Here is a 4,624-nt window from a genome sequence, read left to right on the forward strand (position 1 = left end):
TGTAGCAGTCCTGTCTGACAGAAGAAAAAAAACTGATTAATCCCTGACTCAACAACATAACACCTTGGTTACACCATATTCAATTTTCACACAGCAAACATGTTAAAGTGAAAATGATCATCAGGGCATCAAAGCAGATGTGTGTGTGTCTGCATACATCTGTGTTGAAGGGTCCCCATCCACCTCTATATACACCATTTATCATCCAAACAAATATATATGGCATACATGATGTTATTATACAAGTCTTGTGTTATCATATTTATTACACGTTACAGGGGTGTGTATGTTCCTTATACACGTATGCAGATTAAACCAACTATTCTCTCTTATTTAAGAATGAACAGATTTTGCTGAGCATATTGTGAGCCGAAAGTGGGATCTTAGTTTAGACCTTTGGTGTTTCACAGTCTCTGTATAGTTTCTTAAAGGTCATTGCATCGAAAGAGACTTTTCAAAGAGGAATATTGTAATTAAGATGGAGTCGCTGTAGCAACAGGCCATATGCTGTGTTATCTGAAGAATATTGCAGTAAGGGAGGGTGTCGGGGTAAGTGTGGCCCGGAAGGTTTGAGTGATGCGTGTTATTTTTTATTTCGTACATTAAATCGCATTTATCAATTAAATAAATTGTAAATGCAAATATTTTGTTGTGAGATATCGGAAACAATTTATTTGGGAATGAAATTTTGGGTTCAGAACAACTGCATCTGCTGCCTTATCAGTTACCACAGACAACAACTTTTTTATTTTTTTTTATTGAGAAACTACAGAAAACAGAGGAACAAAATCAATTTGTCACAGAAGAACCAACTATATATATATATATATATAGGCTATATATACTCAATGCCAGGTTTATTGGAAAGCTAGACCAGAAAAGGAGTAATAAACCCAAACTTTTGAATGGTAGTGTATCACATAAATATAAAGCATCACAACTGTTTTCAAAATGGAAAATATTGTTTCTTTAGCAGCAAATCGGCTGATTTCTGTGGATGTGACACTGAAGAATAGAGTAATGATGCTGAAAATTCAGCTTTGATCACATGAATAAATTACATTTTAACATATATTCAAATAGAAAACTGTAATTGTAATAATATTATACAATATTACTGTTTTTACATATTTTTTATTAAATATATGCAGCCTTGGTGAGCAGAAGAGACTTCTTTTAAAAACATAAAAAAATAACATTACCAAATTTTGACCAGTAGTGTATATTTTTGTTAAAGCATATACAGTACTCCAAAACTCACTCTACTAACTCACCCAACTCTCTCACTCACTCACTCACTCACTCACTCACTCACTCACTCACTCACCCAACTCACTCTACTCACTCCACTAACTAACTAACTAACTAACTAACTCACTCACTCACTCACTCACTCACACACACACACACTCACACTCACTCACTCACCCAACTCACTCTACTCACTCCACTAACTAACTAACTAACTAACTCACTCACTCACTCACACACACACTCACACTCACTCACTCACTCACCCAACTCACTCTCTCACTCTACTCACTCACTCACTCACTCACTCACTCACTCACTCACTCTACTCACTCACTCACTCACTCACTCTACTCACTCACTCTACTCACTCACTCACTCACTCACTCACTCACTCACTCACTCTACTCACTCACTCACTCACTCTACTCACTCACTCACTCACTCACTCACTCTACTCACTCACTCACTCATTCACTCTACTCACTCACTCACTCTACTCACTCACTCACTCACTCACTCACTCTACTCACTCACTCACTCACTCACTCACTCACTCTACTCACTCACTCTACTCACTCACTCACTCACTCACTCACTCACTCACTCACTCACTCTACTCACTCACTCACTCACTCTACTCACTCACTCACTCTACTCACTCACTCACTCATTCACTCTACTCACTCTACTCACTCACTCACTCACTCACTCTACTCACTCACTCACTCACTCACTCTACTCACTCACTCACTCATTCACTCTACTCACTCACTCACTCACTCTACTCACTCACTCACTCACTCACTCACTCTACTCACTCACTCTACTCACTCACTCACTCACTCACTCACTCACTCACTCTACTCACTCACTCACTCACTCACTCTACTCACTCACTCACTCACTCTACTCACTCACTCACTCACTCACTCACTCTACTCACTCACTCACTCACTCACTCACTCACTCACTCACTCACCCAACTCACTCTCTCACTCTACTCACTCATTCACTCTACTCACTCACTCTACTCACTCATTCACTCTACTCACTCACTCACTCTACTCACTCACTCACTCACTCACTCACTCACTCTACTCACTCACTCACTCACTCACTCACTCACTCACTCACTCACTCACTCACTCTACTCACTCACTCACTCACTCTACTCACTCACTCACTCTACTCACTCACTCACTCATTCACTCTACTCACTCTACTCACTCACTCACTCACTCACTCTACTCACTCACTCACTCACTCTACTCACTCACTCACTCATTCACTCTACTCACTCACTCACTCTACTCACTCACTCACTCACTCACTCACTCTACTCACTCACTCTACTCACTCACTCACTCACTCACTCACTCACTCACTCACTCTACTCACTCACTCACTCACTCTACTCACTCACTCACTCACTCTACTCACTCACTCACTCACTCACTCTACTCACTCACTCACTCACTCACTCACTCACCCAACTCACTCTCTCACTCTACTCACTCATTCACTCTACTCACTCATTCACTCTACTCACTCACTCACTCTACTCACTCATTCACTCTACTCACTCACTCACTCTACTCACTCACTCACTCACTCACTCTACTCACTCACTCACTCACTCACTCACTCTACTCACTCACTCACTCTACTCACTCATTCACTCACTCACTCACTCACTCACTCACTCATTCACTCACTCACTCACTCACTCTACTCACTCACTCACTCTACTCACTCATTCACTCACTCACTCACTCATTCACTCACTCACTCACTCACTCTACTCACTCACTCACTCACTCACTCTACTCACTCACTCACTCACTCACTCACTCACTCACTCTACTCACTCACTCACTCTACTCACTCACTCACTCACTCACTCACTCACTCACTCACTCACTCACTCTACTCACTCACTCACTCACTCACTCTACTCACTCACTCACTCACTCACTCACTCACTCACTCACTCACTCTACTCACTCACTCACTCACTCTACTCACTCACTCACTCTACTCACTCACTCACTCACTCACTCACTCACTCACTCACTCACTCACTCACTCTACTCACTCACTCCATCACTCACTCACTCACTCACTCACTCACTCACTCACTCACTCACTCACTCACTCACTCACTCACTCACTCACTCACTCACATCATGACTGTATTCAGCAAACAGAAGTACAAACACCCTCTTATGACTGACAGCTGATGTCAGCGGCTGGATGTGACCCAACCAATGATGAAACAGCATTTCCTGTTCCAAACCAGCACTGGAGCGACTACAAGTACACGAGTGCCATCATTTACTGGCAGTGAGTCAGAGAGAGAACTGAGAGAGGCAGTGTCTGCCAATACACACGACCTGATGAGAAGGAGTGGGATTATTGAGCAGCTGAGAGCAGGAGGAGCAGCCCAGAGTTCTCCCAACATTTAACCCTGAGTGACACACTTTATACAGTCATCACTGTCACTCAATACACTATCACAATCACTTCATCCTACGGAGATGGAAATACTTTAATGCAAAATAATAACATATCATTTGAATATTCAATAATAATGTTTTAAATACTTATATATATATATGATATATGTAATATGACAATAGTTTTGCAAAAGTAACATCAATCTAAGATATATAAAAAATAATGAGAATGATTATATATTAAATATAAAAGTCTTATATATAATTTAGGTTTTTTAGTTATAATAAGCAATATCATTATATTGCATTGCTCATTTGTATTATTTTAAAAGCTAGAATAAATGTAACTGAATGGATGTGTAAATAAAATAAATAAGAAATTAAATACTTTAAACCCTTTTAATTAAATTAAATATCCTTTACACCTTTATTTTTCTGTTTTAAAACAAATCTAAAATGCATTATTTCATAATAAAAAAACATAAGTAAAATTATATTGCTGATTTTTTTTTAAAAACTAGAAGAAAATACATACATGAAATTAAGGAAATTAAAACCACGTCAAAAGCTTAATGCATGCCTTTATTTTAAATCACATTTATATATATTTTAAATAAAGGATATATATATTTGTATATGATATATAATAAACAGATGTTTGTATATTATATGTGTATATATATATATATATATATATATATATATATATATAGGCTATATATATATATATATATAAATACATTTAGCCTATTTTCTTTTTAAAAAGTACATGTACTGCATCTGGGAAGGGTAGCACTTGCATACTGTTGTCCTGTTGTTAGTTTCACTGCTTGTTCTCATTTGTAAGTCGCTTTGGATAAAAGCATCTGCAAAATGAATAAATGTAATGTAAATGTACATATTTGTAAACACAA

Source organism: Phoxinus phoxinus (assembly GCF_949152265.1).
Source record: "Phoxinus phoxinus genome assembly, chromosome: 5".
Classification (NCBI taxonomy): Eukaryota; Metazoa; Chordata; class Actinopteri; order Cypriniformes; family Leuciscidae; genus Phoxinus; species Phoxinus phoxinus.